The sequence below is a fragment of the Schistocerca serialis genome, chromosome 5 (genome assembly GCF_023864345.2).
Source record: "Schistocerca serialis cubense isolate TAMUIC-IGC-003099 chromosome 5, iqSchSeri2.2, whole genome shotgun sequence".
Lineage (NCBI taxonomy): Eukaryota > Metazoa > Arthropoda > Insecta > Orthoptera > Acrididae > Schistocerca > Schistocerca serialis.
In genome coordinates this window covers 273,398,996-273,419,211 of record NC_064642.1, presented here as the reverse complement: position 1 = coordinate 273,419,211, position 20,216 = coordinate 273,398,996, and the positions used below count along the sequence as shown (strand labels likewise).

Here is a 20,216-nt window from a genome sequence, read left to right as displayed (position 1 = left end):
GAACGTAAAGAAGTCGAGGACGAGTGCGTTGCATCTACAGGTGAACGGAAGGACATAACGGGTACACAGAATAGTCGGGAAGATCCTGAGTTTTTATGTCAATGAGACGAGTATTTGAAGCATATTGTATATACATGCAATGAAAAAGTCCATTCCAATACCGGTTTGTTTCCGTTTGAGGTAGTGTACGGGCGAAAGATGCCGTCACCGTTTGATTTAGTAAAGCTACAGAAAGGAAGGTACGGTGAATCTGTGCATCAATTCGCGAGGACAATTCAGGATGTTTGGAAACGGGTAAAAAAGGCGGCTACAAAGGCTTTGGAAAGACAGGAAGACTCAGTGAAACGGAAAGGCAGTTTCCCGCAGTATAGAGTAGGGCAATGGGTAATGCTATCCATCCCCTATACGCCAAAAGGGAAAATTGAAGAAGTTCATCACAAGGTATCAAGGGCCAAACCAAGTAGTTGAAACCACATCCCCCATTAAGGTTAAGCTTCAGCTGCCAACTAGAACAACGATACTACACACTGGGCGGTTGCGGCCATTTAAGGGTTGTCTGGATTTAATTACAGGCATGTCAAAGGAAGAGAAGAGCAAGAAAGAGTGAGTGAAGAAAAGTGTTAAGCGCAAGGAATACCAGGAAGATAGAGTACCGCATGATGTACCATACGTTTTGCAATCCTGAAAGTAGTAGAGTATTTGCAGTGTTTTGTTTTCTTGTTATGTATAATTACGTTTGCGTAGATTAATTAGGCATTGTATTTTCATACGTTGTATGTGTTTTCGAGTATTGTGAGCCTGCTGGGGACAGCAGTCTTTTTGAAGAGGGAGGAAAGGTGATGGTGATCACTGTCCTCAGGTCACTGAAAAGGGGAGCGTTGAGCAAGTAGGTAGAAGTAAAAAACTGAGGAGGTACTGCTGATCTCGGTAGTTAACAGCCGGTGCACCAAGATGAGGAGGGAGGAACTGCGGAGCTGCCATAGAGGGAAGGTAACGGTACGTCCAGCCAGGGTGGTAAGCACCAATCTGGACATGTGCACAGTGCAGTTGTTTTTAGCCAGGAGGAATGAAATAGACTGTCCAAGGGATATCGTGGAGCCAAAATTGAGCTCGCAACGGGTCGGGATGCACTGAATCTTCTCCACCTACGAAAATTATTAGTAGTAGCAAGTTTTTTTGAGCACGGAGTATTTGCAGAAGCGAAACGTAGAGAGCTCGATTGGAGCGGAATTTTAATCAATGGAACTGCATGTAGGACCAACCCCTCGTCTGCCAGCATCAGTTTCATGAGTCACTCAATTGAATGTTACACAGCCACAACTATACTGGCCAGAAGCAACTTTGAAGTTTTGCAAGGCAGAATCTGACCTTGTTAAATCAAACTCCGGAGTCAGGTCTGTTGAGATCCGTAAACCAGTTCATTTCAGAGCAAGAGGGTCGCATATCAGCCGAACAGCTTGTGCAACATGTCACTCTATATAGGGTGAGGTAACGACAAGTAATGATCGCTTTGAGCACCTGTGTGCCAAGTGACATCGCAGCTTTAACTTTGTTGTTTGTTGTTTTCATTCTGATCAGGCGTAGAGCCAATTCTAAGAGGGAACCAAAAGTAGTCCAAATCCCAGTGGGCATAAGACAGGTAGGTAAGGGATTGGTCGACAACTAAGTGGAGTGGTTATCCTGTAAGGAATTTTTATGTTTTGTCTTATGCCATGTGTTTTAAGAGGACTAAAACACATCTAAGTTTTCTAGTACCAGTAGTTATATGTCATATGTACACGCTGACCAAAACAAGTTTAAGAGTAGTTAGAGGTCGTTCCAGGGACTGGGTCTTTCCAAACAGGGGAATGATGTAGCATCACCACCATTTAAGATAGGAAAGTCAGATTCAGTGCAATATTTCTGAGCACACAAGTTACAGCCAGGCATGAGCCTGTTGACAGTAAGTTACACTGACCAGAAGTTGTGAGGTAGAATAGAGGCTACAGGGCCTTCGAACCACTGAAAAGAGTAAATGCAGTGGTTTGCATGGTGCAAGTTACAGGCAGAAGGGGCCCACTGGTGCAACCTAGGTGTTACGAGCACATGAATCGGCGTGGTGCGTTAGAAAAACAGAGGTGCACAGCCACATATAAATAGGTGCCGGTTTTATAACGAAGGGGATTCAAGTGTGGCAGCTCTCCTGGACGGCGGGGCATGTCACACCACCAGCTAGACGCAGCAGCAGATAGGGCGCCAGTGTTCCAGTCCATGGTGGGTCAGTTGTTCGACCGTCTGACACCAATGCAGGTTCCGTAGCCAGTCAGTGGCAGGCCACTCGATGGGTCACTACCGTGGGCAGTCTTATTGGCTCCCAATGCACGCTAGAGGCATTCTGAGGCGAGGGCCGCAGATTTGGCGGTCCGATTGCAGGCGCTTGTTGTCGCCGCGATCTTAACCACGATGGTGAAGAAGCATGCAGCAGGCCACCCTACAGCATCCAGCGATTGGCGCTGAGGCAACGGGGACAAAGGCTGCTGAATCGGCTGCTGGCGCATTCTGACGACGTCAAAACTCCACAGCTGTACATGGCCGGCATGCCGCAGTACGTTGCATGGGTCGCTGAGGTTACCCTTCTACACCAAGCTGTTTTGCAGACAGCGAAATGGTGTCCTCGGCATTGCGGGTCCCAGTGATGTAGAGAGAGAGGAACGCAGCACTGTAGCTGGAAATAATAAAACACTTGAAGATCACGGCTGAGTTTTAATACGGCGCATCCTGACAGTCTTCATTCATGTCCTACATTCCTCCGCTGCACACCAACACCTACATTTCGAATTGATGGCTACAATTTGTAAACCATCCTCACTGGTGATGAAACATCGGTTTATCGCTTAGAAGCAGAAGAAATGGCAATTCATGGAGTGGAGCCACATCATCTGATGTCCAAAGAAGAAGTTCGAGCTCAGCTGGTAAACTCATGGCGATGGTCTTCCAGACTTTGAAAGAGGTATTAGGATGATGTGTCCTCCCTCATGGTTCAACCGTCAGCTAGGGTGAGTATTGTGCTACCCTCAGGAGCTTGAAAGAACACATTAGCGTTTTTGGTACCACAAAAATGCCACCGAACTTCTCCTTCTACATAATAATGCAAGGCTTCACACAAGTCTGCGCACCAGAGAGGAACCCACAAAAATTTATTAGGCTGTTCTTTCTCATCCACCCTACTGCCCAGATATCACACTTCAGATTCTGCCCAATGAAGGATTCAATCGTACTAAAGCAGTAAGTGGACGCTATGGAGATTATTGATGCAACAAGACGATTTCTCCGACGTCGACCAGCAGAGTGATACCATGCTGTCATACGGGCCCTCCTAATAAGGTGGCCGAAGTCCGTTGCATTAATCCGAGATTATGTTGAAAAATAGGTTTTTTTAGCCAGAAGATTGTTGAATAAAACGGTATATTGAATAAAACCGACCTGCTTTCAGAAAAAAGGTGTTGCTTTACTAACTGAACACATGTCATAGATCTGTGCGAGTACAAGAAAACGCCTGCTATATCTTCTTTACCATGTGCATTAAATGTCTATCTAGGACTATGCGTTTCATTCGTGGATGTATGTTGATGACATCTGCATTTCTACGACTGGCAGTCATAAGCTTCTCGTGATCACCTTGGTAGAGTTAAGTGAGGTAAGTTTTTGCTTCTGAGACGCGGCGCCAAAGAACATCTTGGCACTGGCTGTGTGATCGCTCTTTCTGCTAAGCCATCTTTGACGGCTGCCGATTGGCGGACACTTACTTTTTAAAGAGGAAGTTGCCACTTACGCGGACAGAACTTTTGAAGGTAATCGCGTGACGAGGCGTTTACCTGTACTATCCGCGAGGAGACTGTGTCACTGTGGCCGGGTTGGGAAGTCACTGATGTGTAGCGCTGAGAAGTGGGACAGGCAGCTGCGACGCGATCGCAGCACTGTAGCCAGGGGCTCAGCTCTATGGACGTACTTGCTTCGGCAGTACATATACTAAAATTGGAACGATACAGAGAAGATTAGCATGGCCCCTGCGCAAGGATGACACGCAAAATCGTGAAGCGTTCCACATTTATTCTGCCGGCACGGTAGCTCAGCGTGTTCGGTCAGAGGGTAATGTGCCCTCTGTAATAAAAAAAAACTGAGTTAACCGATCAACAACGAACTTAAATGGATGTCTTACGACGTCCACCCCGAGCAGATGCAACGAACTAAAGCGAACTAAATGAAAAAAAAAGAAAAAAAATGGACGGCGGACGTAAGGGGCCTTCCTGTTTCTGCGGAACTAGCTATAGCAGTAGCCGCGGTAGGACCTGTGTTGTCCATAGGCCTTCAGTGCTGATACACACCGATACGTCGTCTATCTGATGCCTTCGCAATAGCTCTGGCCACTGGATTATTCGAACGGCGAGCATCTCGTTGTTGTAGTGCAACTCTCAGACTGCATAATCGTGTTAGGCGTCAGTTACTGTTTCTTCACGGCGTCAGTGCTTTTAACCTGTGTATCATTTGGGTCAGGTGTGTTCAAACCTGCACCGTCATACTAATGTCTCTTCGTGGGCCTGCGTTTATATTCCTTTAGGATAATTGTGTTACCTGAGAAAGAGGCACGTGTACATTGAAAATGTTTCAGAAATTTTATCAGTAACTTGACTGCTGTATATTAAATGTTATTTGTGATGAAACTTCAAATTATCAGTGCCATATTACGAATCCTAATATTACACAGTCTTTTCTGCGTCGCACTAAGTTGCAGACAAATGTGTATATGCGTTCACATATGTAGAACCAGTCGTTTCCGTTTATGAATTTAGATATCCTTTTTTAATATCGTGAGTAATTACTGGTTTGGGGTTCAATGTAACCTCGCTTGTACATCATGCTCTCAATTAAGCTAACTATCTCTGTTAAAGAGATAAAGAAAGAGGCACAACTGCATTCCAAAAAAATGGTTCAAATGGCTCTGAGCACTATGGGACTTAACATCTGTGGTCATCAGTCCCCTAGAACTCAGAACTACTTAAACCTAACTAACCTAAGGACATTACACACATCCATGCCCGAGGCAGGATTCGAACCTGCGACCGTAGCAGTCGCGCGGTTCCGGACTGACTGCATTCCACTTCAGTAATCCGGTATAATATTATTTGCTTTCCATTCTTAACTGTAACGGCTTAGCAGAGTAACCTTTTTTGGCTTGTAATTAATACCTATTGTTTATGTTACAGAGTAGATCTAATCTGCCCCGTGTGTATGATACTGTGGCTGCTGTTGTTTTCACGAGAATAGTTGTGAGGCCCTCCCTGCTTTCGGAACGAGCACTGTAAGGCTTGTACCACCATAAAACCTTGAGTATTTTATTAGTGTTGCTTTATTCGGTTTTTAAAAATAACTCTTAACTGTTGGCTTCTCTTAGAAATTATTAAAGGTTGTTTTACTGGCCCTTCAGGCCGAATTGGGTGCAATAAATAAAATTTTAAAGGAATTTGCAAACTCTGAGTTCCTTTAATCATAAATATAAGTCTGTGTGACGCTAACTGTTACTATTTTCACGGATAGAAAAGTATAACCTTCTCAAATACTTTCAATTCGTGAGCTGCACCCTTAATTTTTACACATGAATTAGTGAGATTACTCATGGTACCTTTACTATCCATGGCTGTGGCCACTTTCAGAACTCAAATTAATAATCTAATTGATTAATTTAATAGTATTGGTTAAAAACAGTCTTGGTTGCAATTTTAGGAACAGGAGCGAATGCGTGAACGGGAACGCTTATGCAGATCTTGGTGCCTCTCGCGTCCATCTAGAAAAGATAACCTGAAGATGCCTAAATAAGGCGAAACCCGTCGTTGAAAAATAAAAAAAAATAAAATTGCAGGCAAGACTGTTTTTAACCAATACTGTTAAGCACTGGTTTGCTGTTATGCCACATATGGATTGGACAAATTTCTATATTTAATTTAGTAAGACTGAACCTCAATTTGCTGGTGTACCCATGTACCATCACAATAAAATAAAAACAGTGAATACATGAGGGAGTAAGAATCAGAAAAATGGCGTATTAAGTACAAAAACTAATGACAAGTTTTAATAATCCTTTTGTAACTACATCTAGCTGATGAATCCTACAAAAAAAAAAAAAAAAAAAAAAAAAAAAAAAAAAAAAAAAAAAAAAAAAAAAAAAAGGAAACCACAAATCAGAAGAGTAATGGTGTGTCATTGGCAAAGCATACATTGGGGTGCAAGCTATACAAATTCACCACTCAGCTCGCCCTATTTGCCCAAGAAATTCACAGTGCCGTAGACACTGGCGAGCAGATTGATGCCGTATTCCTGGACTTCAGGAAGGCATTTGATACGGTTCCGCACTTACGTTTAGTGAAAAAAATACGAGCTTACGGAATATCGGACCAGGTTTGTGATTGGATTCAGGATTTCCTAGAAGAAAGAACACAACATGTCATTCTTAACGGTTCAAAATCTGCAGATGTAGAGGTAATTTCGGGAGTACCGCAGGGAAGCGTGATAGGACCTTTATTGTTTACAATATACATAAATGACTTAGTTGACAACATCGATAGCTCCGTGAGGCTATTTGCAGATGACACGGTTGTCTACAAGAAAGTAGCAACATCAGAAGACTCGTACGTACTCCAGGAGGACCTGCAGAGGATTAATGCATGGTGCGACAGCTGGCAGCTTTCCCTAAACGTAGATAAATGTAATATAATGCGCATACATAGGGGCAGAAATCCATTCCAGTACGATTATGCCATAGGTGGTAAATCATTGGAAGCGGTAACGACCGTAAAATACTTAGGAGTTACTATCCGGAGCGATCTGAAGTGGAATGATCACATAAAACAAATAGTGGGAAAAGCAGGCGCCAGGTTGAGATTCATAGGAAGAATTCTAAGAAAATGTGACTCATCGACGAAAGAAGTAGCTTACAAAACGCTTGTTCGTCCGATTCTTGAGTATTGCTCATCAGTATGGGACCCTTACCAGGTTGGATTAATAGAAGAGATAGACATGATCCAGCGAAAAGCAGCGCGATTCGTCATGGGGACATTTAGTCAGCGCGAGAGCGTTACGGAGATGCTGAACAAGCTCCAGTGGCGGACACTTCAAGAAAGGCGTTACGCAATACGGAGAGGTTTATTATCGAAATTACGAGAGAGCACATTCCGGGAAGAGATGGGCAACATATTACTACCACCCACATATATCTCGCGTAATGATCACAACGAAAAGATCCGAGAAATTAGAGCAAATACGGAGACTTACAAGCAGTCGTTCTTTCCACGCACAATTCGTGAATGGAACAGGGAAGGGGGGATCAGATAGTGGTACAATAAGTACCCTCCGCCACACACCGTAAGGTGGCTCGCGGAGTATAGATGTAGATGTAGATGTAGAATCCCTTTTACAACGCAATCTGACTTAGTTTATGTGAACTGACTGTGTGGCCCAACTCTGTTCAGATGGAATCAACTGTGACCAAGTATACCGCAATCTGTGGTTCATCTGAGAACAGGGAACTGTGAAAAACATTTAACAACACTACACTGGCGCAGCAGTATTTTGCCCTTTCACCTTCATTCAGGCAGTAGCAAAAAACGGTGTGCTGTGGGCGTGGGGTGGTGCGCTTCGGCAGCTGACATGTTCTGACGCGTCCAGAAAAATTTGCAAAGTACGCGGTCTGGCGTACTGATTACCAGAACGCAGGAAACTTCCCCATCAGAGGCCTGAAATTCCGGCAGATCTGAATCTGAAGTGCTACCGTTCACTAAGCTGGCCAGACCAATTTGACTCACAGGCAGGTCGGTGCGTGCTGGAACCGTCAATCGTCAGACGACCGACTCAGGACGAATAAGTTCATCCTCGCCACACATGATGTGTCCGAGATGATATACTGTAGAACTGTCGGTACAGTTGGAAACTGCTACAAGTCCACCGCAAGGTACAGACCACAAATCTTACCCACTGCGGAAAGATCTAACGTTCACCACCAGGGGAGGACCAGAAGACGAAGAAGGCAAAGAAACACAACCACTTTCTACCAAGCCTCGGTAACGAAGCCGAATTAGCAGGAACGAAACCGCTCGCACGTTGCACAAACCAATCGATCTACCCTCTACTCACTGAATCTCCCGTCTGGACTGTCCTGTTGGCCTTTTAGCCTGCATATCCTGAGAGGAGGTAATCAGTGACTCAAAATCTTTGTTGTCTGAAATAAAGAAGATTTTAGACTAGGGAAGCGTCGTTCTCATGGTAAGCACGGCCATGTTTAGCCAAAAAAATCAACCTAGATGGAACCACAGTCCCTCATTTATGGAGAAATCTAGTCTTTCTGGGACAATCATTTCCAATTTCAGAAAGAAGGCTGTTAAGCTCCCCAGACAGTCGTGCTTGTTAAATATATGATTCTGCCGCTCGCCAAAATATCTGGTGACTTCCTGGTGTCAGGGAGGTTGCGGTCTTGCCTGCACTAAACACGTACACCCGCCGCTCTATCTGTATCGTTCCAGCTTCTGACATGAGAATGGACGGAGTTTTATGACCTTCCTACTGTCTGTACAAAAGCTCAGTTTAGAGTCTCTCTTACATGGCTTCCTCCACTCGGTTTCCACCGACTGGCAGCCTTTGTGAAGGACTGAAGCCCGGGTCACATAAAATATTTTGTCAATCGGCGGCCTTCTTTCCGATTGTAACCGGGAGGAGGAGAGGGCTTTGGCCAGAAGTCTTTCTGCAGGTATGATCCACTGGGTGCTGCTTCCCAGAATCGCTCACACAGTCTGGTCGCTGCACTTAGAAATTATGGCCCGCAGTTCATCTCTCATTTTTTCCCCATCACCTCCACTATGGCCTCTTAAGTAGAAGTTCAAAAAATGTTCTGCTGTGTGTGGAACCTTATGGGACTTAACTGCTAAGGTCATCAGGCCCTAAGCTTACACACTATTTAAACTAAATTATCCTAAGGACAAACACGCACACCCATGCTCGAGGGAGGACTCGATCCTCCGCCGGGACCAGCCGCACAATCCATGACCGCTCGGATAATCCCGCGCGGCTAAGTAATAGTTCCCTATAGGTTACACATGCAGTTATAAGAACATTCCGCCTACGATTTCCCCATGTAAAAAAGTCGCAAACCAGATGTACCAAATTTAGCACTCGGGAACACCGATCATGGCCTAAAATATGAACGTGAATGTGACTAACCATGCCGTTAAAGAGACAGAGTGGCGTGCCACCTGTCAAAGTGTTCCCGAAATTAAATTAAACCTGGTGACTTATTAAGCTGATCTAAATCCTTGCTATAAATCTCTCTCGTTTGTTTATATATTTGAAGCACATTAGTGAGTGGCGGCCTTTACGACTGGCTCTCGTAATTAAATCAGTGATTTGCTTATTGATTAATTTGCTGCAATTAATTTGATTCTAAGCTTCATTTGTAAAGGATTTTGGTGCAGCAACTTACTGTCAGTTTTGGTGACATACTTAGAACAACCTATGCAACATTTTGCCATATTGTACATTTTTGGTATATTTATCTTATATTAAATGTGTTGAGGGTACAATCGTTGAATAAGGGTTGGTTATAATAAATTTATCGTAATGAAATTAATGCATGTTGTCACTAGTGTATGTGTTCAGGGCTGTAATTTTAAAAATAAAGTTTTAAATAGATTTTGTACCCTAAATAGTGCTTACTCCTACCATTCCAGCAGCCTGCGTGCTCTGCAGTCACCTTTCAGTTTATTTGTACACTACTGTCCTTAAAACTGCTGCACCAAGAAGATCCGTTACAGCCACTCGGATAAGATGCCTGTCATCTCAACTGCTAGTGATACGAGGCCGTTGGGATCCAGCACGGCGTTTCGTATTACCCTCCGGAACCCACTGATTCCATATTCTGCTAACAGTCAATGGATCTCCAGCAACGCGAGCAGCAATGTTGCGATACGATAAACCCCATTTGCGATAGGCTACAATCCGACCTTTGTCAATGTCGGAAACGTGATGGTACGCATTTCTCCTCCTTACACGAGGCGTCACAACAACGTTTCACGAGGCAACACCGGTCGACTGTTGTTTGTGTGTGAGAAATCGGTTTGAAACTTTCATCATGTCAGCACGTTCTAGGTGTCGCCACCGGTGCCAACCTTGTGTGAATGCTCTGAAAAGCTAATCATTTGCGTATCACAGCATCTTCTTCCTCTCGGTTAAATTTCGCGTCTGTAGCACGTCATCTTCGTGGTGCAGCAATTTTAATGGCCAGTAGTGTAGTTAGGTGTCTGCATTCCAGGTACACACAGGAGCCCTTGGTGACAGCAGCGTAGGGTCGGCGCTAGATGATCCAAAACAAAATGACACAGCCGTCTGATTGGGTATAGGTTGTTTTGGATCATCTAACAGGAAACATACGCTAATGTAACACAAGACTTTCTGTGTGTACCTGGTGTCCAGATACGTACATATAATGAATGATAATGAAAATATTGACTGCCCCTCGTTTTTATACAGCGGGAAACGAATATTTACAGAGCATCTAATAAGGTTCACTTCCTTTTCATCCTGCTCCTTATATTACGAGAGCAACGCTAATATTACAGCATTCTTGAAACAAGAATGCTTGTGGTAACCACTTCTTGGGGCAAAAACTCGTTGAAGTACCTGTTAACGAGGCGCGAGGCCACGGCGCGGGGTTGATTTAGGGAGCCGCAAACGACCTGCGTCGGCTCGTCGCTGGCCGGCCGGCGCGTCGCGGTCGTTACGCGGCCGGCGCGGGTGTCATTACGCACTCACGCTCCCCCATAAACACCTATAACTACTTCATCTGCAGGCGCCGCCGTGTATCGGCAGGCGGCCGCCCTCCCCTCTCCAGCAGTGACGTACTGCCGAACGCTCGCTACGTCAGCAGTGCCTCCGCGATGACGCTAGGGCTGCAGTAATGTGACCCACGGCGAGAGAAACGACGCAGCGCCGCTCCACTGGGTTGGTTCAAATGGCTCTGGGCACTATGGGACTCAAATGCTGAGGTCATAAGTCCCCTAGAACTTAGAACTACTTAAACCTAACTAACCTAAGGACTTCACACACATCCGTGCCCGAGGCAGGATTCGAACCTGCGACCGTAGCGGTCGCGCGGTTCCAGACTGTAGCGCTTAGAACCGCTCGGCCACACCGGCCGGCCGCTCCACTGGGTTTTGGCCTCTAAACCAAGTTCTCATCAGGGGATAATGCAGGGGGTCATTGCCCTTCTTTGGAATTCGTCCGGTCCTTACGATGTACCAGCTCCACCTGCAACGATCAAACTTTCGCACTAACATTTTCATCACGATTCCCATATGTGACATCATTTCGTAATCAGTTATCGGTTACTGAAGTGAAGTCGGTCGAGCCACCTAGAAAGGCACCCTTTAACATTAATCTAAGTTGATACTAGGTAGGGAAGAGTGTGAAGAATGTTGTATCTTGGGACACTTTTCACATATCCTCTAACCAGCTCTGTAATAGAAAAGTTTAATATAATGTTCGATCTAAGCTCCGACAGTTATGCAAAACCAGGTTTTTTTCCAAGTTCCCAACCATGTTTCAGTACCTCTGTGCCATCATCAATGGGTTTCTGTTTTATTTAATCTTTACACTCGGTATGCATGGTTTTTCTGGACCACTTGTGTAATTTTTATTACGGTTAGCTTGTCATATGTTTGTGTGGCAGGCCGTCTTTTCTCAGCATCCTGATGAGGTGTTGTGAATCACATGTAAATATAACACATATTTTCACAAATATGCTCGTAAAAACACTTTTCTTTTCACCAAACACCCTGTAATTGCTTAATATATTTTCTAATTTCATTTTTAGATTATGGTATTCACTACTTGTGTGCTCCTGCCTTTTTATGAAATCACAAAAATTACTCCACAAAAGTAAGATTTTCTAAATGTAGAAACGTAGTGATAGATACAGCACGGTCATGTAACAAGGAGCCATTATTCTATTGAACTTTAAAAGCGTTGCAATCGAGAAAATCATGTGAATACTGTATTTAGTCGTCTACTGTTACATCATTACTACATTACTGTGATGCATACCAGAATCAGTGAGTAAAATGAAGTGAAGAAAAAGAATTATCAAATCAATCACCAGTTACACTTTAAGTAGATTCAGAAACTGAAGCTACAGAAGTGTAAACGTAGGCCTCCGCGGCCGTTGTCACAGTCAATAAAATTCTTCTGGGTTTAGAACCACATTGTCAACCATAAACTGTGGATTGCATCTTGCAATAGTCGCCGAAAAGTCCGAAGTTTATAGTTGACAATGCGGTCCCAAAGCCACAAGAATTTTATTGGCCGAAGCTACAGAAAACTAACATAAATTTCCTTTTTGAAGACAAGTAACATTGTTAAGACCTTAACGAAGCTCACATAACTTACAAAAACCCCATGTTCCATTATAAAATACCATCTTTTATTTCTAAATACAAGATGATGTATGAGCGACTAAATATTGCTACACCGCGCACACGTTATATTATAACTAGTTATAAAAGGTAGTAGCATTTGACTCGTCGTAAAATTCTGTAACTCGAGACTTAGCAACGTATTAGAGATAGCTTTAATATGTTATACAGCACTGAATTGTGTACGACTCGAAATATTTACAAATCCTGCATAAAACACAACCTCATGTCTAGCGAAAACAAAAATAGTACAAAATGGTGCAAACTACTTATGGCGGTCTCTAGTGCACAGTGCTTCATGTGACACGAAAATCACGACTAAAGTGAAGTACTGACCAAAAAACATCGTGTAGGTGAAGGTACATTATTCTCTAGTTCCAATATTCTCTTTTCAGTTAATACACAAGTCACGTTTATGACAAGAGTGCCATATTGCTTACTGATCCATTAGTCACTTTGAAATATGCTACATTTCCTTCAAGAAATCCATATTTGCAATGTCGAAAGTTGTTAAAATCTTAAAAAATTAAATATCATAGTAGTTTTCATGGGGACGTACTAAGTTCGCTAATTCCAGAACTGTATCACGTAGTAACAAAAAAAGTTTATGACGCTTTACTGAAATTGAGCTACATGAGTGTTTTGAACAGTAATATAAATTCAATTAACGCTAGAAAACAAAGGATTACGTTTCACAAATACAATTGTAACGCAAATGCCTCACATCAATTCATATTAATAATGTTTATCATAATATTAAAATCTCCATAAATCTGGAAATGTTACAGACTCATCAAATCAAGGAAGAGTTTTGGAATCACGACTGACGTCCCTTTAAGGTGAAACTTTTCACACATTTTTTCACAGTTGTTTTAATTTTAGTAAACTTTACATTTACTTTATTTTGCTGTTGCCAGAAATAGATGCAGGAAAGAAAGCTGACTCAAATACGGTTGCTACTACTTTAAAATAGATTATGATTAATTTCATATAGAAAGAAAATACTCTTTTCAGTTACAAAAAACATGACGTAAAATAGTGCTGGCCATCAGGAAGCTTAATTCTAACCATAAAGTACATGTTTGTACTTCATTTCATTTAATCTATGGATCCCTTCAACTTGTGGGGATAGGTATGTTTATACATAGATTTCTGGGAGGTGCGGAAGTGCAAATGTGAGTGAGGATGTTGTTGTAGGTCGTTGAGGCCCTCCAATATTTTATTTCTGTAAACGTCGCTCAAAAGTAGGTTGGAAACAGTGCTAGCACGTGACGTAAGTTGTTGATACTGTGAACTGGTAATGTGAAGTTAATGTAATAAACATAATTCTACAGAGACATGTTTTGACTTATTGGCTGGTACATGGAACAAAATATGTAACTCAGGTGGACCCTGAGACCAAATTCGTCGAATGAAGAGCAGCCAGCTCAGTTAATCATAGGTAAAAGATGAAATATGTAACTTGGATTTGTGGCATCATTTGAACTGGAGCTCAGAATTAAATCTTCTGTTTACCTCAAACATAGAAAATGTCACATGATCAAAAATAAACCATATATCAATTACAACCTTAAAATTTGTTACGATTCGTTCCGGATTACATTTTTACCATCCTAATCTGGTAGCCGAGGGGTTTCCCTAAAAGAAGCGCTTCTCTTCCTCTTATGTGTTAACGACCTGCCTTCATAATGTAGCAAAAAACACAAACTCCGAGGCCATGGAAGGGAATCAGTAATTGAGAAGAGAGTGAGACACGCATTATCACTCAGTCTGCATACTGAGCAAGCAGTGTAGGAGAATAAGGAGAAACTTGCAGAAATATTTAAAGTTTAGGCAGAATAAACAAAGATCTTGCTATTCCCCGATATTTTGTTAGCGGCTGTCGTAATTAATACTGTATTGGTTACATTCCTTTACCATAATATTTCACTGCGTAAAATGGAAATGTACAGGGCAAACTACGAAGTACATCGTGGGTGGCGAATCTATATGTTCACCCTTTGAAGGTACATAGGCTGCAAATGCTAGTTGTGCTCACTGCTGCAGACCGTACATGAAAGTGTCAACGCGTAGGTAGCTAAACGATTTCCCAATGACCTACTCAAATCTGTACATGCATATATTCTTAAAATTCTTCAATAAAACTGCACTGCGCATTTGACAATGGTTAACCACACTTCTGTGGTCACAATTAATTCTTGATTGTTCATTGCTGTAAGAGTATATTTTGCGACCTGTTAAGGCAGTAAAGAAGCACAGCTCGGCTTAGTAATGTTACCGATTTTTCTCACTGGTACAATCACAAATAACTCGATAACAATATTGATGGTTGCTTGCACAGGCGTCGACAGCACAAAAATAATGGGGGGTGGTGGGGGGGGGGGGGGAGGCACTCAATAGACAGAGACAGGGTATGGATCGCAAAAGGGTCAATACGGGGGATCCCCTTGAAAAAAGAAGCAGAAAATTAGGACCTAAAACACCTTTTGGAGCATTCTGGATGCCTCAGACTATATATTTTCATGGCACTGAAGACTCCTAAAGCGTTCCAATTTAAGCCCGGTTTAAAATGTATTTTGTGATCACCGAGTATAAAAGGTTATACAATACTAACACTTAAATTTATCGAATATGTGTGGGTGACTTGTGTACTATACAATAAACATTTTTGTAGGAGAGATCCAGGAAAAATTATTTATATAGACCACAACAGGCTAAATGCTATATTTAGATCAGTTTAAAAAACAGTTCATTAATTGCTATAATTATATAACTGTGTAAGTGTTCTACAAAATTGTAGTGTAAAACTGAGTAAATTGGATACATTTTGTAGGAAGCATTTACTTACCATATTTCTTCGCCTTTTAAAAGGAGTACTACACTGATGAATTACCTCGAACTGATTACACAACAATTTCTCTCGACACATATACTCACTAACTCACTAAAACTTTATTGTTATACCAACACCGAACTGTAAGTGATTGTCGGGTGGCGTTCGGTTGTTAGCCGCCTGTCACCCCTGGCCACCCTCCATCCCTACCAACTTACGGCAAAATCAAAGTAATCAAGCAGATTCGTGCTTATCTATATTACTCCTTCATCACTCGTAGACTTACCAGCACAGAGCATTACTACTTGGAAAAGTTTCTTTTTAGTGAAAACATAAGTTCGTTTGATTTACTGAACAATACCTTTTAGTATGTGTTATTAGTTATGCATAGTTATATTAGTTCTACGATGTCATTTTGTGCCAAGTAAGACTCAAAAAATTGAAACTTCACGCCCGTGGTGGCGTGTACGTAAACAATGCAGGCAAGAGAACTTTTAATTTGTTAGTAAATATGCTACATCCCTATAAAACTACTTTCATCCGATGCTTCAAAATATTCAAACCACACTGAAACAAATCATTACTAAAGGAATTCCCGCGCGACTTATACTGAGAAGCTGCACTGTCTAGCTGCGTACGCGAGTGCCCACACGCGCCGACTCCATGTCTGTGCTGTAGGCAATAGCCAGTTCCGGCGACAATGACTCATGTCAAATTTCTACAAGCACCGGTGCGCTACTGATATGTTCTTACAATCCATAAGGTGTGTTAACTGTGCCCTCACACTCCAGAGCAAACAGGCCTACACAACTTATTTGAAATTATGAAAATACAATAAAATGTGTCGTAGGGTGTCACAGTGGGTCTCTAGGTTTGTGGAAAATCAGAAGCCACAGATTAGAGAAAAGAGTTGAAAATCATTAAATGCACTGAAAAGTGATTAAAATTGTAACAGAGAAAAATTATTAGAAGAAGCTTGAAGATACATTGTCGTAAAACAGATGCAACATTCTATAAGCATTGTTTTAGCTTATGTGCAGCTCGCCGCATGTTAACGCACGAAAGCTTAAATGTATATAAAAAAAAAAAAAATGGCTCTGAGCACTATGGGACTTAACATTTATGGTCATCAGTCCCCTAGAACTTAGAACTACTTAAACCTAACTAACCGAAGGACAGCACACAACACCCAGCCATCACGAGGCAGAGAAAATCCCTGACCCCGCCTGGAATCGAACCCGGGAACCCGGGCGTGGGAAGCGAGAACGCTACCGCACGACCACGAGATGCGGGCTAAATGTATAAAAGTTTCAATAGAGCTGTAATACATTCAGATAAATAAACTTGTCATACTGTAAATTATTGTAGGTTAACACGTTTTGTAACAGACACCACGTGTTTTCTGTCTTTGAATATGAGCGAAAAGATGATATAAACAGAGAAAAATAAAAAACGCACAAAAATCTGCCATTATCTCTTGCTTCTTGCTGCATGCTTAACATTTTAGACACTGCATACTTACGCCTCAGAGGCATGAACTCACTGTTCTGTGGATAGTGTGTGGTCACTCTGCCGGTAGGTTAGTTGTCCGATCCCAGATGCAGCTTTCCACATCGTCGGATTAAGTTTGGTTATCACGTACATGGTAAGTAAATGAAAGTAAGAATGTCTAATTCCATGTTTCCTAACCAATGTTATTATGTACGAAGCATACGAACGGCCTTTGGTAGTTGCTACAGAGCACACTTAAATACTTGACACAGAATCCAAGAAAGAAAAAACATAAGGTTGTCCTCAGAAGTCGGCATCCGTCCTCTTGATGAAACACGAGGAGAAGAAATAAACAGCTTAGAAGGAAGCTATCTCATGTCGTGTGGGGGAGGGTTTTTTGCTTATCACCGTCACTTCATCCTTTTGCTGTTGTAGTCGCGAATGCTTCCTTGGAAGAACAGCTGTTCGCTAGTCGACGTGTGAACTAGATTTGCCAGCGCCTATGTGAACTAGAATGTATCTCATTTTACCAGCATGACCTTTTGACGCGATATTCGACGGAGGAAGCAATATACAGGTTGACTCTTCATGGAATGTACGCTCGCGGAACTGCAACAGTAAACTTCCAAACCCCTCCCCCCTCCTCCCCCCGTCCCCGCGGGTTGCAGAACGCTTCTCGTTTACTACTGGAGTAGGTTTAGAGTCTCCGTGAGGCTTTCGCGCTTACTAAATAAGCCTGTAACGAAACACGTTGCTCATTTCGAATCCTGTCTCTATATTCTCTATAAATTCTGATACGTATCACAAACTCACGAGTAATATTCTACTACTAGCTGAAAAAGACTCGCTTCGTTTGGTCTTTATTTTGATTCCTTTTTCTGAAACCATTGTAGATCATTAGACAACTTTTAGGTTCATTGTAAAAATGAACACTGATGAAAATAGTAGATATGATAGTATTTCACACAGCTACAGGACAGGATTTCCAAAACCTGCTGTAACCTCATTAATATCTCATTATTCATATGAGGATACCAAATCCACATAAATCATTATTGCTCCACACCAGTGATCGGAAATCTAAGTAGTAGTGTTTAATTCTGTACGGTGACGGAACGTTGTCCTACGTTTCTACAACTTGGGATAGCTAGCTAACTGTGAGAGTGCTCAAGAGCTCCGAGGCAAGTACAGCGTGCAGACCATAAAAGCATTTCCGCCGAGACCCAGGATTCAGTCGGTTACGTGTGGGGAGTCAAGAGGTGTTTTACGTCAGATGTAAGCATCCCGGGCAGTCACCGTGGGAGTGGCAGACCAGAATGCATGCCAAGCACGTGAACAACTTTTTGTGTGCAGGGAACTTAAAAAATGTCTTTTCGAAAAGATAAGATCCGTGAAGAGAAGAGAAGAGAAGAGAAGAGAAGAGAAGAGAAGAGAAGAGAAGAGAAGAGAAGAGAAGAGAAGAGAAGAGAAGAGAAGAGAAAGATACGATGCACTCAGCAAGGGACATAACTGTTGGTGGCGCGCGGAGACCGCAGGTGTAGCCGTCTAGTTCTTTGGTCAGGAGGCTCATGGATGGCTCACGGCAATTTCGTAGCAGTGATCACGAGTGCAGATGAAAGGCGAAATAAAATGGAACTGAGCAGTGTTAACAATGGCAGTTGGGTTAGAAGGAGGGAGATTTTAGATATTGTTACAAGCGTATTATTGGTCGTTTATCGAGACTATGGTGCTGGCAGAAGCAGCTAGATATAGTGGAGGAGAGAAGAAAGGGACTTCGTCTCACTGTCAGAGCATGGAACAGGCGGCGAAAGACTTCCCAGGAGGCCGTATGTAAGGTTCAAATGGTTCAAATGGCTCTGAGCACTATGGGACTCAACTGCTGTGGTCATAAGTCCCCTAGAACTTAGAACTACTTAAACCTGACTAACCTAAGGACATCACACACATCCATGCCCGAGGCAGGATTCGAACCTGCGACCGTAGCGGTCGTTCGGTTCCAGACTGTAGCGCCTTTAACCGCTCGGCCAGTCCGGCCGGCTGCCGCATGTAAGGCTTCCCCGGTTAATCTCACAAACAGGTTCAAGGTTCTGTCTATAGCTAACACTGTCCCTCAGCCAAATGCAGTCACTTGTCCTATTTCAGAGGAAACCTCACAGACTCCACGATCCGGGCAGTCACAGAGGGTGGGATTACCGGTAGTTGGGAGTTCCAATGTTAAGAGCTTTATGGGTCCCCCTAGTGAAACGGGTCCTTCCGGGTGCCATGAAGAGCACAGGCTGCAGCCAGTTGTAGGTGGAGGCTCACGTTGGTTCCAATAATGTGTGTTGCCTTGGATCGGAAAAGATGCTTCCTGGTTTCGAGCGGCTAACAGAAGTAGTAAAGGCTGCCAGTCTCTCTTGTGAGATAAAAGCAGAGCTCACCATTTGCAGCATAGTCGATATCAGGCCTCTGATGCAGGGCCGAGTGGAGGCTCAAAAACTTCTGAGACCATGTAGGCTGCCGATCCGTCTACTTGCGAGATGGGGTGGTTGTGTTTCGGTGTCCGTTGAATAGGTCAGGAGTCCACTACACGCTGGAATCTGCTAAGTGGATAGCAGCGGCTGTGTGGCGTGGACCTCGAGTTTTTAATGTTAGAGGGTCTTGGTGTACCACAAAAAGGGCTTCAGTCTCAAAATGTGCAGGTCGAACCCGTGGGGGGGGGGGGGGGGGGGGGGGAGCGTGAGGTAGCTTCAGGAACCATCGGTATATCAGCTATAAATTGTCGCAGCTGTATTGGGAAAGTGAGAGTGCTACAAGCGCTAATAGAAACCACTGATGGTGAAATAGATAGACACTGAAAGCTGGCTAAATCCAGAGATCAATTCAGCCGAAATTTTTGCGAAGGACCTAACAGTCTTCAGAAAGGATAGGCTAAACACAGTTTTCGTTGGCGTCTTTGTTGCTGTTAGGCAGTAGTTTATCTTGGAGCAAAATTGAAGTGGATAGCTCCTACGAGTTAGTATGAGCATAGGTAATATTTGGCAACCGGAATAAGATAGTAATTGCATTCGTTTACCAACATCCCAACGCAGATGATACAACTGCTGAAAAATTCTAAGAAAACTTGAGTTTAATTTCGAACCCGTACCCAACTCATACAATTGTAGTTTAATTTGCCCTCGATATGCTGGCGAAAATACATGTTTAAATCCGGAGGTACGCATAACACATCATCGGAAATTGTACTAAACGCATTCTGTGAAAATGATTTCTGGAAGTTAGTTGACGAGCTTACGCGAATAGTAAACGGTTGCGAAAACACTCTTGACCTCTTGGCAGTAAATAATTCTGGGCTAACAGCAAGCATCAAAACGGATACAGGGATTAGTGAACACTGGGTTGTCATAGCGAGATTGAATATTGTA

The 20,216-nt window shown here is 43.0% G+C and overlaps 1 non-coding gene across 1 annotated transcript; it reads left to right on the top strand.

Annotated features, from left to right (window-relative positions):
- The first annotated feature begins 3,984 nt into the window (after positions 1-3,984).
- On the top strand, positions 3,985-4,091 carry LOC126482861 (U6 spliceosomal RNA). The gene has a single exon (XR_007587707.1). It is a non-coding gene; the product is annotated as a U6 spliceosomal RNA (small nuclear RNA).
- The last annotated feature ends 16,125 nt before the right edge of the window (positions 4,092-20,216 follow it).